The following is a 17,968-nucleotide window of genomic DNA, read 5'->3' on the forward strand; positions in this document are numbered from 1 at the left end:
ACATGAAAATTATTTTCAGAAAAACACTTTTCCTCTTTTTGGATCATTGAGCATGGTTTTATTTGTTTCAGTGAGATTGTCAATATCACTTTCGGCATGTTTCACCAATATTTCATAAACGATTTGTTAGAGCTACAAATCAGCTTTCAGTCTTTAACTGTGATAAGGAGTTTAAGCTTTGAGGAGTAAAATTTTTTACGAGGATTGAGTACAATAAATAAGCTTAAATATCATATTGGAAATTTTTATATTGTTGAAAATCCACAATTTAACATATAAGGAAGTGCCCGTGCTTTTAAATCACACCACGTTGAGAATATTGACACTGAGGCAAACTTCATAACGGCCGCTACTGTTATTGAATGTTAAATAAGCAATTTTAGTTTGGAAATAATGGAAACCTATTTGGGTTTTTTTAAGAACTACTTTATGCTATGGTGCTTGGTTGTGTAGCTTACTGAGTTTTTTATATTTACCTATTAGGCACCTGCATGCCAAATTTTTAACTCCTATACCTTTTAAAGTCTAGATTCTGGTTTTACTTGAACTACCGCTAAATATTTTTACAAAAATCTTATAATTGGGAAAGTACAATAACTTTCGTTACGATTATCCTAAGAGTTTAAAGCTACTTAATTAAAGGTAATTATTTTGAACACATGATTAATCCAATTTTCCGAATTTTTCCGATTTAAACCGAAAATGAAGGGCAAGTAAGTAAAGTAAGTAAGTAAAATATATTTTCAGGGCTTATCCATTTTCAATAAAATGGCTCTTCATCCCAATAAAATTTAACAAGAAGTATATTACAGATAAAATACAAATAAATGATAAAAATATTATTGAAAGAATTAAGTATGATAAACAGAAGAACATCATGCGAGATCATCAGCATAAAATGAGACAGACGAGAAACTAACACACAAGAATGGAGCAAACATGCAAAGAAAAAATAAATAAATAAAATATCGGTCTCTCACAAGGGATCTTGCTATTGCAACATCTATCAAGTAGCCTTTAACGTTCTTGCAGAAAGTGGAATGAACGTTTTCGTTTTTTAGTTTTGGTGGAACCTCATTGAACAACTTACTAGCAAAAACTTGGAAATTTCATGATATAACCGATGGTTTAATACGTTTATCAGAGTTCCGCATTGTTCTTATGTGCAATTTAACATCTAAATGACATGTAGAAGGCCAGTATACTGAGTTTAACGCCTAATGGGTAATTTTTGCCAATTTAAAATGTCTACGTTCTCCAATTTTTAGCGTAGTTTTTTCATGTGAAATATGCAAAAACAGCAAAATATGTTAGATAACTTTTATTCAGCTGTACTTCCAATTAGAACTGAAGAAATTGAATTTCAGCAGATATTGGTATTTTGGATAAATTTTAGGCTTGTCGTGACGTAATGGAAAAATGAATAATATCAGATAAAATGTGTTGCTATTATCATGGAGTTAGAATATCAAGTAAAATTATTTCTACCTCCATGCGGTTATTTAGTGTCTTTCATGACGTACTATAAGTGATAAATTTTGTATGCATTTATTTAGTTCATAATATAATGGAAGAAGCTGCATATATAATACAATGATTACCATGCCTCGTTGTTTTTATCCCGTTGGCTTTAATGTCACCAAAGCAAGTTTATATCAAGTTCGCATCAGACGTTGGTCATAGTTACCTTTGCTATATTTGCTTTGAAGATTCAACCGGTCAGATCAATTGAGTTTTCGTTAGCAAAGATCACAAATCAATCCAGTCAAATAAACAATATCAATGCCATGAAGCCCTCAGCCAACTGAGAAAGGAGATTAACATTCCAATACAATCTGAAATCTACTGGCCCGGTAGTGAAGTAGTTTTAAGTTTCAAAGAAATTAAGTCTCGTTTACATAAAAAACGTTATGTCAATTCTGACAAAAATCATGCTGACGTAGCATTAACCAGATGTGGTGTGCAATTGCTGAAGTAAATGCAATAATCCTGAGATCGTTGAAAGTAACAAACATCCCTAGGAAAACTCTATTTTATATCAGTCATAGGTACCATTTCAAGTTGTCCGAAGAATATTCGAGTAGCAGCATTAATGGACCCAGTTTGCTGGTCCTCTTGGAAAGCAGTACCAATAGGAACTGAAAAAGATATGCTAGGTAAATAATTTCAATAAATCATTTCAATCATCAATAATAAGTACCTTTTGCTACAAAAAACAAGTAAAATCCAAAAATTATCCTGTCAATGTCACTTTGTCCTTTATTGTCTTGTGATCATATCCACTTTTGGTGTAGTGCTAAAAATGAATGTACTCTAAACTAACAAGAGGTATGAATATGTGATTATGTATGTGATAATGGCAAAAAGTCAACATGCAATATTGACATGCATACTGTGTAATTTCCAGACCGGAACATTGGTAATTTACATCTGGCAATATTATTATTTTCTATTATTATATGATGACGTCATAGGTCGTTTTGTCACATGCCAATCCAATTTGTCTTGATTAAGTAGTTACTGACATGAATGTGCATAGATATACCGAGTTTTATTCTATGACAGCTATTAACACCAAGGTTTTCAAACATCGATTATTTAAAAAATTTATTGATTCAAGATTTGAATTCTGATCGATTTCCGTTTTCTTCCTAGAGAAATCATTTGCCTTCACCTGCAAACATTCCTAATAATGTCTTACATTCTTATATTTTTTTAATGACTTGTACTGTAAATAGTTTTAAAAAAGATAAAAACAGATAATTTCCAAAAAAGACATATTTTCTTTGACCATTGTCTCAGTATTACGTCACAACATATTGATGCTTCTTTGTACTAAGTCTCGTTACTTGTAATCAAACAGAACAAAAGTTACAGGCCGCGGGGACTTAATGTCCCCCCATACCCACTAGGGTCAAAATAGCCCATATTAAAAGGAAAATCTAAATTATGCAACGACATTGACGGTGAATGACAAAATGATGATCTACATATGTACAATGATTACTAAAGAAAGCTAAAAAAGTTGAAAAAAGCTGTAAAAAGGATGAAATTTGCAAAGCAATGGGTGGAATAACACATTATTTTATCATCCAGAAATTGATGGCCGAATGTGAAAAATGTTAAGAGGGAACTTGTAGACTTAGCCAGAAGGTTACCAAGAATAAAGGCGCAACAGAGCTTGTTTAGTGGGAAGATGTTCAAGTTGATTTATCACTTGGACAATATATAAACATAAGTTGTAGACCTAGCCAGAAGGCTACCAAGAATAAAGGCGCAATAGAGTTAGTTTGGTACTTGAACAATTTATTCAATTTCATTCAAAGTAACTAAATAATAACTTTAAAATTAACTGGGATTATTTTTTTTACTAACGCATGCAAATATGCAGTATCAAAAGTAATTTTGTAAGACAATTCCGAATAACGCAAGGATGTAAAGCTTTTTACCGAAAAGAAATAAAAAGAATATTGTTATACGCTTATTGATTTTTAAATTATATTTTTTTTCAAGATGTTATCTGAAATAATAGTTTTGTTTTACTCGTGACATCATCAGATTGACCAACTAGCTTTCTAGCAACAAGGCAAAACTTCACCGATCATTGTATCATTATAGCAACTGTAACGTATTTGTTAGAAAAAATGCTTTATTTTAATGAATATTAATTTAAATTATATTAAATTAGTGAGTATTAATTCTACTGTTGATTGCAAAAAGTTTTAACCTTGTTCGGTCCGGGGGTGGTGGGGGGAGGGGCGGATTCAACTGCCCCCCCCCCCCCCTGACGGTTTTGTCTTTATAACGCTCTAACGCTACGTTGAAATGGCTATCATACTTATTGAGTTTCAGTATTCATCCATTACACACCTGTATGCCAAATTTTTAGGTCCCATGCCTCTCAGAGGCTTTGATATTGGCTATTATCGAAACTACCTCTAAAAATCGCTATGAAAACTTTATAACTGGGAAAATATAATAACTCTTGTTAGCATTATCCTTAGAACTTGAAACTTACAACACAGCTTTTTTTATCAAGAAGAATCATTTTTCATTATTTAAACACGTGACTAATCCGATTTCAGGATTTTTTCGGATTTTACTCGAAAATCGCAAAAAAATGGATTTTCGGGCAATTTTTGGCAACTTTTCATACGATCTATGTAGAAACCAGAAAATATGTTAAATAACTTTTATTTCGCTTTCAGAAACTTCAGACTGATGCAAAAATCCGCTCTAGAACTACAATAATTGAATTTTAAGCAGACGGTGGCAGAAAATATGCTGACGCAAGCAAAAATTTATTGCCTTCATTTTGTTTCTTTTGTATTGTACTATAAGTGTCCCAAGTTTGATTCAATATGAACAGGCCTATGAAAAGTTATCGAAAAGGGATGGGGGCGGTCATATTATGTTAGAAACCCCCCGGAGCGAATAGGGTTAAGGAAACTGTGTCGTGTTTATTCTATTTAACACTACTCTACCTAAAGCATTGAGCATTTCAAGTAAATAACTTACATTTTAAAGATGATACCACGCACATTTGTGATTCCGGACATTTGCCAATACTTGACTCAACAACATTTGTAACAAAAAAACATGCGACGAGGGTTGGATTTGACCCAACACAGGCAGAGCCCAATAGAGCAGCAGTTCATTGCCTTAACCACTCGGCCACCTGGTCTAACTAGACTAGTTTATATTTAGTAATATGTGAATAACTAGTACAATAAATATGTATAACTTATTATTACTTTCTAAGTGACAGGCAATTTAAAGGGTTAACAAAATATGTGGAGGTTCCACAAGTTAAATACAAAAATCGTTACATCCGTATCAGCATCGTAAGTTTTTTCTATGATGGATTATAGACCGTGAAGTACAAGTACTATGTTTATTGCCAAAGATGTAGAATATTGCACTTCGAGGCTATAGAATGGTCATATTATTCTATTATGAAAGAAACGTTGTAGAAGTAACAGGATTCGAAAGAGTTACCGCTCCTACATTTTACTCGAATACCTGTGATTGTGCCGTTGTATTTAATTCTTACATTGCGGATCCCGAAATTATGAGAATGTTCGGTTTAGCGACCTGATTCACATGACATATGCATTAAAATACGCATGTATTGAGTACAACTTAACAAAAAAACGGATGGCACGATCTTAAAAAATGAAACTAAATGCAAGTAAACTAAGATATAGCATATTACACATCGAGACTATAGAATGGTCATATCATTCTATTATGACAAAAACGAGGAAAAAATATTGACAGAAAAATGGCGTCGTTCGACCCGTCTGTCAGTTGCCTGTTTCATTAAAGTCACCTTAAGTCAATTTTCTTGATTTCAACAACAACAATTTATTAAACATTTATATTGCGATGGTTAAGGTTTGAGGAAGAAAATTAACAATTTTTGATATTTAAAACACACCTACTATTTCAAAATGTTTCCAGGATGCAAGCAGCAAAAAACAGTTTTTATTGCAAGTACTAGTTAATGTAAGATGGTTTAGAGCAACACTAGTTATCAAACTCATGAACACCGTTTTCAAACAACATTAGTACTGGTAAATCATTTTGCGAACAACCATTACAAAACTTTAAATATGGTCAAAATCTTTCTTAATTTGTAAATAATTGTACAATGACAGCGTGTAATTCTGTTTCCTTTGTTCATTGACAAAAAAAGATCATCGGTCATGCAAGAAACTCCGATTCTTTTTAAATTGGAAATGACGACGGCGTCGAAATCTGTAGAACATATGCATGACTTTTGGTGATAAAATTTGAAATTACATTATAAATTACTAACTAAATTTAAATAACTAGTGATAAGATGAAAAAGGTATGCTTTTAGTTCCTTATTTTTGGAAATAATTGGATTGTTTGCGTGGTTTTTAACATACAAATCATAAAAAAAACGTGTACAATATAGTAAGTAATTTGAAAATAATGATGAACACTCGTCCGACAAATATAGTTTCTGTTGATGTCGAGTTTGGGACTGATGTATTTCTGATCAAGTAGGAAATACCTTCATAAAAGCTGACAATACATGACTTCCGCTGTTTGAGTAATAATATTTGACCTTTTGCCCCTTAGACAAAGTTATGAGTCGTGTGAATTGATGCTCTTTCGAAAGTAGTTGACAGCAAAAAAATATGCGTAAGATGTTGCTAGTTAAATTTTTAGTATCAAAAAGGCGAACTTTACCGTTTAATTTTTAAATTTTTATCACTGATTTGTTTCTTACTATAATATGAGGAACGCAAGACAAAAATTATGCGTTAAGTAAGCGTTTCCAAAAAAACTATAAAGCCACATGATCATTTGAGCTTATCTCTCAGTTCTTTATGGAAATTTGCATACAAAATATACGCTTTCTGAAACATTGTATCGTCAACATTCACCAACATTTGACAAAAAGAAACAATAACAATGTAAAAAATAGTGTGCGTCGAGGATGGGATTCGAACCCACGCGGGCAGAGCCCAATAGATTAGCAATCTATCGCCTTAACCACTCGGCCACCTCGACTTATTAAAATAGCATATATTTAGTAATATGTGCATAACAGGTACAATAAATAGGTATGACTTATTATTACTTTCTAAGTAACAGCAGTTTAAAGAGTTACCACAATGTGTAGACGTTCGCTAAGTTATATACAAACACGTTACAATCGTATCAGCGTCGTAAGATTTCTTATTTTTAAACGGTTCATTGATTGAAAAGTACTAGTCCTATGTTTATCGTCATAGTTGTACCTACGTGGGAGTGACATAATTCGAAGTGTTTTTGCTGAGAAAGGAGATTAACATTCCAATACAATCTGAAATCTACTGGCCCGGTAGTGAAGTAGTTTCAAGTTTCACAGAAATTAAGTCTCGTTTACATAAAAAACGTTATGTCAATTCTGACAAAAATCATGCTGACGTAGCATTAACCAGATGTGGTGACATGGTCCAGAATTTTTTTGGTGTGCAATTGCTGAAGTAAATGAAATAATCCTGAGATCGTTGAAAGTAACAAACATCCCTAGGAAAACTCTATTTTATATCAGTCATAGGTACCATTTCAAGTTGTCCGAAGAATATTCGAGTAGCAGCATTAATGGACCCAGTTTGCTGGTCCTCTTGGAAAGCAGTACAAACAGGAACTGAAGAAGATATGCTAGGTAAATAATTTCAATAAATCATTTCAATCATCAATAATAAGTACCTTTTGCTACAAAAACAAGTAAAATCAGAAAGCATCAAATGAAGGTCAGAAGTCAGCCAAACGAAACAATTTATATTTATTCTTAGGAATTATCGCTGGAGAAATACATATTTTGTTTCGTGAGAATAAACTTTGGGATATCTGACCAATTAATAATCCTCTTTAGCGGATTTAGTATGGGCGCATAAAGTCTCATAACTTTTTAATTATTGGATGAAATTAATAGGAATTTTGTGACTTTTCCTAACTTTTATTTAAAAAATTATCCTGTCAATGTCACTTTGTCCTTTATTGTCTTGTGATCATATCCACTTTTGGTGTAGTGCTAAAAATGAATGTACTCTAAACTAACAAGTGGTATGAGTATGTGATTATGTATGTGATAATGACAATAAGTTAACATACAATATTGACATGCATACTGTCTAATTTGCAGACCGGAACATTGGTAATTTACATCTGGCAATATTATTATTTTCTATTATTATATGATGACGTCATATGTCGTTTTGTCACATGCCAATCCAATTTGTCTTGATTAAGTAGTTACTGACATAAATGTGCATAGATATACCGAGTTTTATTCTATGACAGCTATTAACACCAAGGTTCTCAAACATCGATTATTTAAAAAAATTATTGATTCAAGATTTGAATTCTGATCGATTTCCGTTTTCTTCCTAGAAAAATCATTTGCCTTCACCTGTAAACATTCCTAATAATGTCTTACATTTATATATTTTTTTAATGACTTGTACTGTAAATAGTTCTAAAAAAGATAAAAACAGATAATTTCCAAAAAAGACATATTTTCTTTGACCATTGTCTCAGTATTACGTCACAACATATTGATGCTTCTTTGTACTAAGTCTCATTACTTGTAATCAAACAGAACAAAAGTTACAGGCCGCGGGGACTTAATGTCCCCCCATACCCACTAGGGTCAAAATAGCCCATATTAAAAGGAAAATCTAAATTATGCAACGACATTGACGGTGAATGACAAAATGATCTACATATGTACAATGATTACTAAAGGAAGCTAAAAAAGTTGAAAAAAGCTATAAAAAGGATGAAATTTGCAAAGCAATGGGTGGAATAACACATTATTTTATCATCATAGTTTTGTTTTACTCGTGACATCATCAGATTGACCAACTAGCTTTCTAGCAACAAGGCAAAACTTCACCGATCATTGTATCATTATAGCAACTGTAACGTATTTGTTAGAATCTAACTTTAGGAGGCAGAAACAAAAAAATGCTTTATTTTAATGAATATTAATGAATATTGCTCTAACGCTACGTTGAAATGGCTATCATACGTATTGAGTTTCAGTATTCATCCATTACACACCTGTATGCCAAATTTTTAGGTCCCATGCCTCTCAGAGGCTTTGATATTGGCTATTATCGAAACTACCTCTAAAAATCGCTATGAAAACTTTATAACTGGGAAAATATAATAACTCTTGTTAGCATTATCCTTAGAACTTGAAACTTACAACACAGCTTTTTTTATCAAGAAGAATCATTTTTCATTATTTAAACACGTGACTAATCCGATTTCAGGATTTTTTCGGATTTTACCCGAAAATCGCAAAAAAACGGATTTTCGGGCAATTTTTGGCAACTTTTCATACGATCTATGTAGAAACCAGAAAATATGTTAAATAACTTTTATTTCGCTTTCAGAAACTTCAAACTGATGCAAAAATCCGCTCTAGAAATACAATAATTGAATTTTAAGCAGACGGTGGCAGAAAATATGCTGACGCAAGCAAAAATTTATTGCCTTCATTTTGTTTCTTTTGTAATGTACTATAAGTGTCCCAAGTTTGATTCAATATGAACAGGCCTATGAAAAATTATCGAAAAGGGATGGGGGCGGTCATATTATGTTAGAAACCCCCCGGAGCGAATAGTGATAAGGAAACTGTGTCGTGTTTATTCTATTTAACACTACTCTACCTAAAGCATTGAGCATTTCATGTAAATAGCTTACATTTTAAAGATGATACCACGCACATTTGTGATTCCGGACATTTGCCAATACTTGACTCAACAACATTTGTAACAAAAAAACATGCGAGGAGGGTTGGATTTCACCCAACACAGGCAGAGCCCAATAGAGCAGCAGTTCATTGCCTTAATCACTCGGCCACCTGGTCTAACTAGACTAGTGTATATTTAGTAATATGTGAATAACTAGTACAATAAATACGTATAACTTATTATTACTTTCTAAGTGACAGGCAATTTAAAGGGTTAACAAAATATGTGGAGGTTCCACAAGTTAAATACAAAAATCGTTACATCCGTATCAGCATCGTAAGTTTTTTCTATGATGGATTATAGACCGTGAAGTACAAGTACTATTTTTATTGCCAAAGATGTAGAATATTGCACTTCGAGGCTATAGAATGGTCATATTATTCTATTATGAAAGAAACGTTGTAGAAGTAACAGGGTTCGAAAGAGTTACCGCTCCTACATTTTACTCGAATACCTGTGATTGTGCCGTTGTATTTAATTCTTACATTGAGGATCCCAAAATTATGAGAATGTTCGGTTAAGCGACCTGATTCACATAACATATGCATTAAAATACGCATGTATTGAGTACATCTTAACAAAAAAACGGATGGCACGATCTTAAAAAATGAAACTAAATGCAAGTAAAGGAAGATATAGCATATCACACATCGAGACTATAGAATGGTCATATCATTCTATTATGACAAAAACGGAGAATAAATATTGACAGAAAAATGGCGTCGTTCGACCTGTCTGTCAGTTGCCTGTTTCATTAAAGTCACCTTAAGTCAATTTTCTTGATTTCAACAACAACAATTTATTAAACCTTTATATTGCGATGGTTAAGGTTTGAGGAAGAAAATTAACAATTTTTGATATTTAAAACACACCTACTATTTCAAAATGTTTCCAGGATACAAGCAACAAAAAACAGTTTTTATTGCAAGTACTAGTTAATGTAAGATGGTTTAGAGCAACACTAGTTATCCTACTCATGAACACCGTTTTCAAACAACATTAGGACTGGTAAATCATTTGGCGAACAACTATTACAAAACTTTAAATATGGTCAAAATCTTTCTTAATTTGTAAATAATTGTACAATGACAGCGTGTAATTCTGTTTCCTTTGTTCATTGACAAAAAAAGATCATCGGTCATGCAAGAAACTCCGATTCTTTTTAAATTGGAAATGACGACGGCGTCGAAATCTGTAGAACATATGCATGACTTTTGGTGATAAAATTTGAAATTATATTATAAATTACTAACTAAATTTAAATAACTAGTGATAAGATGAAAAAGGTATGCTTTTAGTTCCTTATTTTTGGAAATAATTGGATTGTTTGCGTGGTTTTTAACATACAAATCATAAAAAAACGTGTACAATATAGTAAGTAATTTGAAAATAATGATGAACACTCGTCCGAAAAATATGGTTTCTGTTGATGTCGAGTTTGGGACTGATGTATTTCTGATCAAGTAGGAAGTACCTTCATAAAACCTGACAATACATGACTTCCGCTGTTTGAGTAATAATATTTGACCTTTTGCCCCTTAGACAAAGTTATGAGTCGTGTGAATTGATGCTCTTTCGAAAGTAGTTGACAGCAAAAAAATGTGCGTAAGATGTTGCTAGTGAAATTTTTAGTATCAAAAAGGCGAACTTTACCGTTTAATTTTTAAATTTTTTATCTCCGATTTGTTTCTTACTATAATGTGAGGAACGCAAAACAAAAAATATGCGTTAACTATGCGTTTCCAAAAAAACTATAAACCCACATGATCATTTGAGCTTATCTCCCAGTTCTTTATGGAAATTTGCATACAAAATATACGCTTTCTGAAACATTGTAATGTCAACATTCACCAGCATTTGACAAAAAGAAACAATAACAATGTAAAAAATAGTGTGCGACGAGGATGGGATTCAAACCCACGCGGGCAGAGCCCCATAGATTAGCAATCTATCGCCTTAACCACTCGGCCACCTCGTCTTTTTAAAATAGCATATATTTAGTAATATGTGCATAACAGGTACAATGAATAGGTATGACTTATTATTACTTTCTAAGTAACAGCAGTTTAAAGAGTTACCACAATGTGTAGACGTTCGCTAAGTTATATACAAACACGTTACATTCGTATCAGCGTCGTAAGATTTCTTATTTTTAAACGGTTCATCGATTGAAAAGTACTAGTCCTATGTTTATCGTCACAGTTGTGCCTACGTGGGAGTAACAGAATTCGAAGTGCTTTCATTCCTACATTTAAATACCTGTGATCGCACCTTTGTACCTAATTCTTACATTGCGGTTCCTCAAACTGGCATTTTGGCAAAGTCAGATAGCACGGCTAAAAAAAATGAAACAAAACTAAAATTAAAATTAAAATGAATAGACGATAGATTACCATATTATTCTGCTGTGAAAAACACGAAAAGAAATTATAAACAACAAAAAGGCCTGGCATGACCATGCTATCAGTTGGGTAGTTCAAAAGTCACTAAAATCGTTTTCATATGCAGCAAGATGTCGAATTCCTTGATTTTTAACCACAATAACTTGCTAAATAAATTTCAACGCTGTTTAGAAAAAGATTTTGCATTAAAATCGACAATTTGTGGCTATAATAAAAAATTCACCCGTAATTTCAAAATTTTTTAAACATTTTAGACACCTTCTTTTTGCAAATACTTGTTAACGCGATTGAGTTAGATGGTTAGAGCAACACTGGTTATTTTACTAATGAGCATCGTTTACAAACAACGTTAAAAGTGCTAAATTATTTTACGAATAACTATTACAAAACTCTAGATATGATGGAAGTTTTGCTTAATTTGTGAATAATTGTAGCCCGAGAGCACCTCTTATTTTCTTTGTTTTCATTTTTCAAAAACAATTTTTTACTTTCTTAGATCATGCAAGAAACACAATTTTTCTTTTACGTCGGAGATCACGAAGATCCAATATTTGTACAATATGCACAGGTTGACCTTACCTACATTAAGCACATTTCTAAATTTTGGATGTAACCAAAATAGCGTAACTTCTAAGATTTCGGGAAACAAAGTTTCTTTTTGGATTCTGCACTGCAATTATTGCGTAAATTACGCGCATGCACTGTTTGAAGCGCGTCTAATATTTATTTAACAGTTAAATACTGTTCTTTTTCTCTCGCAACAAGCTGTTGTCGGTAACTTTAGTATTTAGCAATTGTTTCCTTTCTTTTATATACTATGTCGAACTCGACGAAACAAGACACCGCCTAATCAATGCAAAGGCAAGAGATAAAAGATGACGCAACAAACAACAATCTATATAATAATACGCCAGTTCTGCGTCTCTGTGACTGGCAAAGTGGATGTGCTCATTTTCCTTTGATCTTTCCGAAATTTTCTTTGAAGTAACCGAAAACTGCATGTCTAACAAGTTAAATTTTCTGACGTTACGGTCCGATGTAAATAACACTACTTTAAAGTCAATTTCTTATATTAAATTAATGACGCCATTACAGTGCACCTAAAACTTTTGAGGCCAAATAACTTGGAAACGAGTTGGTGACGTCAATGATTTTACCCCGCTTGGGTAACTAGGGACCACCTGGGACCACTTTTGGGTAAATTTCCCAAAATTAGGTCTCCAAATCCGTTTCGGTATTGACGTCATCCAAAAACGTTTGGCAAAAGTACATGATCCTATACATTTTTTTGATCAGCGCTTCAAGATCTATACGAGGAAGGCAACAGGTATATAAATTTCTAAAAAAAATGTTTTGTGTTTTCACGTGTCTTTGCTGACGTCAGCACATATTGTAACCCTTGTATCTGCTTTTGCAGTCCTCGAAAACATATCATCCTATACAATTTTTTAATCAGTGTTTCAACCTCTACACATTACAATAAAGGAATAAAATAAATCTCTCTAATTCTTTTGGGATCTTCACTGCTGACTTCAGCAAAACATCTAAAACAACCTATTTTTGCATTGCCCATCTGCCTAAGTGGATTTCTCCACGGGCCTTATCGACTAGTCTATATAATAATACGGCAGTTCTGTCTGTGACTTCTGCAAAGTGGATAAAAATTCTTTGATAAAGTCTATAAAACATCGCCTATAAATTTCTTCTGTCAATTAGCAAACTTTGACGTTAGAGCAATATTGACGTCAAAAGAAAGTATACTAAGATTAGTGAACCCATTGCACTGCACTTTTAAATTTAAGGCTAAATAACTTGGAAACAGTAGGAAATAATTGACGTTATCTCCTGCGCGGGTAACTAGGGACTACCTGGGACCAATTTGGGTAAGTTTCCCAAACCTGGGTCCCCGAATCGGTTTCGGAATGGACGGGTTGATGACGTCATCACAAAACCTACAAACCCCAATATCTCTGCAACCGTTTGCCAAAAGCTGAATATTTATCACAGTTTTTTTACCCGTGATGTACAAAATTAAATACAGAGATGCAATCACAGGTATCCATTTAAAATGTAGAAACATGATTTTTTAGGACTCTGTTACTCCCCGTAAAAGATACAACTTTGGCAATAAAAATATGATTTGTACTTTACAATCAATGATTCGTTTATAAGGAAAAATACTTACGATTCCGTTGGGAAAGTAACAAATTTTGTATTTAATTGGTGGAGCCTCTACATATTGTGTTAACTCTTTAAATAACCTGTTACTTAGAAAGTAAAGAAAAGTTTTACATTTTCATTGTACCTGTTATCCACACATTACTAAATATATACTCCTTTACTAAGACGAGGTGGCCGAGTGGTTAAGGCGATAGATTGCTAATCTATTGGGCTCTGCCCTCGTGCGTTCGAATCCCATCTTCGTCGCACACTATTTTTTACATTGTTATTGTTTTCTTTTGCAAATTGTTAGTGAACTGCAGACCATATAACGTTTAAGAAAGAGTATATTCTGTATGAAATATTACTTGAAGAACTGAGAGATAAGCTCCGATGACCATTTATATTTTTAGTTTTTTGGAAAGCGTATCTTTTGTTTTGTGTTCTTCGCGTTATAGTAAATATCAAAGCGGTGATAAAAAGTTGCGAAATTAAACAGTAAAGCTTGGCTTTTCGAAACAAAAACTTTTAAACAATCATCAAAAAACGCGGCTCATAACTTCGCCTTAGGGGCAAAAGGTCAAACAACAGACGTCACAATAACTCAAATAGCGGAAGTCAGATTCATATGCATTGTCAGATTTTTTGAAGGTATTTTGTACTTGACCAGGAAAACATTAGTTCCAAAATTAACATCAACAAAAACTATTGATGGTTTTACCCTTTTTTAAAAAAAAACTCAGAAAAACCATCGATCAAGTCTAAAACAAATAATTTGTCAGGCAAGTGTTCATCGTTATTTTCTAATAACTCAATTCATTGTACATAAAAAACCTGAAAGCACTTCCTTTTTATCTTATCACTAGTTTTTTAAATTTCGTCAATAATTTATATGATAAAAGAGATGCCAAATTTCAAAGTTTACTACTAAAAGTAATCACATAGGTTAATTCTATTATTTTCACATCTTGACAAACGCAAAAAGCAACTACTTTTTTCGTGAACATTGGTATTTCCCGTTGGCTGAATTCGTCGAGATCCGTCGTGAATAATGTAGAAGTACAAGTAATACACGTAAAGTTTACAACGATAACGTCGACGTGAGATCATTGCACGAAGACGATTACTTTTATTGTAATCGCCTCCTACTCCAGGATAAAAACCACCGTACTCTGTAGTAGCCGAACTAGAAGTTCTTATGCTTTTTTAGATTAGGAAAAAACTTTGAAATTGCTACTCAATGACGACATAAGCAATTTCTAACATAATTTCACATATACTAATTTTTAGACAGAATAAAAACATTGAACTATCGTTGTTTGTTGCGTCATCATTTATCTCTTGCCTTTGCATTGATTAGGCGGTGTCTTGTTTTGTCGAGTTCGACATAGTATATATAAAAAAAGAAACAATTGTTAAATACTAAAGTTAACGATAACAGCTTGTTGCGAGAGAAAGAACAGTATTTAACTGCTAAATATATATTACACGCGCTTCAAACAGTGCATGCGCGTAATTTACGCAATAATCGCAGTGCAGAATCCAAAAAGAAACTTTGTTTCCAGAAATCTTCGAAATCGGGAAACCTCACTATCTGATTCAGGCATTTTGAAAGTTTTCAAACCTGAGTTGACAATGTTCAGAATGGTCTTAGTAGTTACGCTATTTTGGTTACATCCAAAATATAGAAATGTGCTTAATTTAGGTAAGATCAACATGTGCATATTGTGCAAATATTGTGGTCTTCGTGATCTCCGACGTAAAGGAAAAATTGTGTTTCTTGCATGATCTAAGAAAGTAAAAAATTATTTTCAAAAAATGAAAACAAAGCAAATAAGAGGTGCTCTTGTGCTACAATTATTCACAAATTAAGCTAGACTTCCATCATATCTAAAGTTGTGTAATAATTATTTGTAAAATAATTTACAAGTTTTAACGTTGATTGTAAACGATGCTCATGCGTAGAATAAGTAGAATAAGTAGAATAAGTACTTGCAAAAAGAAGGTGTCTTCGTGCCTACATGTTTAAAAAATTTCGAAATAACAGGTGCAATTTTTATTATAGCCACAAATTGTCGATTCTCATGCAAAATCTTTACCTAAACATCGCGGAAATTTAGCAAGTTATTGTGGTTAAAAATCAAGGAATTCCACATCTTGCTTCATATGAAAACGATTTTAGTGACTTTATTGAACTACGCAACTGACAACATGGTCATGACAGGCCTTTTTGTTGTTTATAATTTTTTTTCGGTTTTTTTTCACAGCAGAATAATATGGTAATCTATCGTCTATTCATTTTAATTTTAATTTTGATTTTGTTTCATTTTTTTTAGCCTGTGCTATCCGAATTTTTCAAAATGTACTCAATGTATGTTTATTTTAATGCATGTTTCAGGTATGCCAGGTCGCTAAACCGAACATTTTCATAGTTTGAGGAACTGCAATGTAAGAATTAGGTACAAAGGTTCAATCGCAGGTAATTAAATGTAGGAGCAAAAACACTTTGAATTATGTCACTCCCACGTAGGTACAACTATGACGATAAACATAGGACTAGTAATTTTCAATCGATGAACCGTTTAAAAATAAGAAATCTTACGACGCTGATACGAATGTAACGTGTTTGTATATAACTTAGCGAACGCCTACACATTGTGGTAACTCTTTAAACTGCTGTTACTTAGAAAGTAATAATAAGTCATACCTATTCATTGTACCTGTAATGCACATATTACTAAATATATGCTATTTTAAAAAGACGAGGTGGCCGAGTGGTTAAGGCGATAGATTGCTAATCTATTGGGCTCTGCCCGCGTGGGTTCGAATCCCATCCTCGTCGCACATTATTTTTTCCATTGTTATTGTTTCTTTTTGTCAAATGTTGGTGAATGCTGACGATACAATGTTTCAGAAAGCGTATATTTTTTATGCAATTTTCCTTAAGAACTGAAAGATAAGCTCAAATAATCATGTGGGTTTATAGTTTTTTTGGAAACGCATAGTTAACGCATAATTTTTTTTTTGCGTTCCTCACATTATAGTAAGAAACAAATCGGTGATAAAAAGTTATAAACTTCAACGGTAAAGCTCGGATTATTGAAACTCAAAATTCGATATCACTAGCAACATCATACAAACATTCTCTTTGTTGTCAGCTACTTTCGAACAATCATTAATTAAGACGACTCATAACTTCGTCTAAGGGGCCAAATGTCAAACAATGGACGTCACCATTACTAAAATGGCGGAAGTCAGATTTATATATCTTGTCAGATTTTATGGAGGTATTTCTTGTTTGATCAGAAATACATTAGTTCCAAAATTACTTTATAAAATATTCGCAAAATATTCAGTTGTTGTTGTTTAAATCCAAAAAATCGACATAAGCATGGTCATGTCAAGCCTTTTCATTGTTTACATTTTTTTGGTTTCTCTCATAGTAGAATAATATGGCTAAACTATCTTCTAGAAATGTGATATGCTGTAAACTGTCCATTGTCATTTTCACTTTTACTTAGTTTGCGCCACCGGGTTTTGCAAGAATATACTCAAACCATTTTTGTTTTAATGCAGAGTAACTTAAGTTGATGAGCCAAACATTTATCACAGTTTTTATAACCGTAACGTATAAAATTGAATACAAAGGTGCAATCACAGGTATCCTTTTAAAATATAGAAACATGACTTGTTAGGACTCTGTTACTCCCCGTAAAAGATACAACTTTGGCAATAAAAATATGATTTGTGCTTTACAATCAATGATTCGTTTAAAAGGAAAAAAACTTACGATGCCGATGGGAAAGTAACAAATTTTGTATTTAATTGGTGGAACCTCTACATATTGTATTAACTCTTTAAACGTCCTGTTACTTAGAAAGTCAGAATAAGTTATACATATTGTTATCCATTAATTACCAAATATGTACTCTTTCACTAAGACGAGGTGGCCGAGTGGTTAAGGCGATAGATTGCTAATCTTTTGGGCTTTCCACGCGTGGGTTCGAATCCCATCTTCGTCGCACACTTTCTTTTACATTGCTATTGTTTTCTTTTTTCAAATATTGGAAAGTGTCGACGATATAACGTTTAAGAAAGAGCATATTTTGTATGCAAATTTCC

General features: G+C 32.8%; 3 non-coding genes across 3 annotated transcripts; 1 reads left to right on the plus strand and 2 right to left on the minus strand.

The window, feature by feature from the left end:
* Positions 1-6,464: 6,464 nt before the first annotated feature.
* On the minus strand, positions 6,465-6,546 carry Trnas-gcu (transfer RNA serine (anticodon GCU)). The gene has a single exon. It is a non-coding gene; the product is annotated as a tRNA-Ser (tRNA).
* A 4,634-nt stretch (positions 6,547-11,180) lies between these two features.
* Positions 11,181-11,262, minus strand: Trnas-gcu (transfer RNA serine (anticodon GCU)). Its single transcript has one exon. It is a non-coding gene; the product is annotated as a tRNA-Ser (tRNA).
* A 5,344-nt stretch (positions 11,263-16,606) lies between these two features.
* Trnas-gcu (transfer RNA serine (anticodon GCU)) lies at positions 16,607-16,688 on the plus strand. The gene has a single exon. It is a non-coding gene; the product is annotated as a tRNA-Ser (tRNA).
* Positions 16,689-17,968: the final 1,280 nt, after the last annotated feature.

The sequence above is a fragment of the Hydractinia symbiolongicarpus genome, chromosome 2 (genome assembly GCF_029227915.1).
Source record: "Hydractinia symbiolongicarpus strain clone_291-10 chromosome 2, HSymV2.1, whole genome shotgun sequence".
Taxonomy (NCBI): Eukaryota; Metazoa; Cnidaria; class Hydrozoa; order Anthoathecata; family Hydractiniidae; genus Hydractinia; species Hydractinia symbiolongicarpus.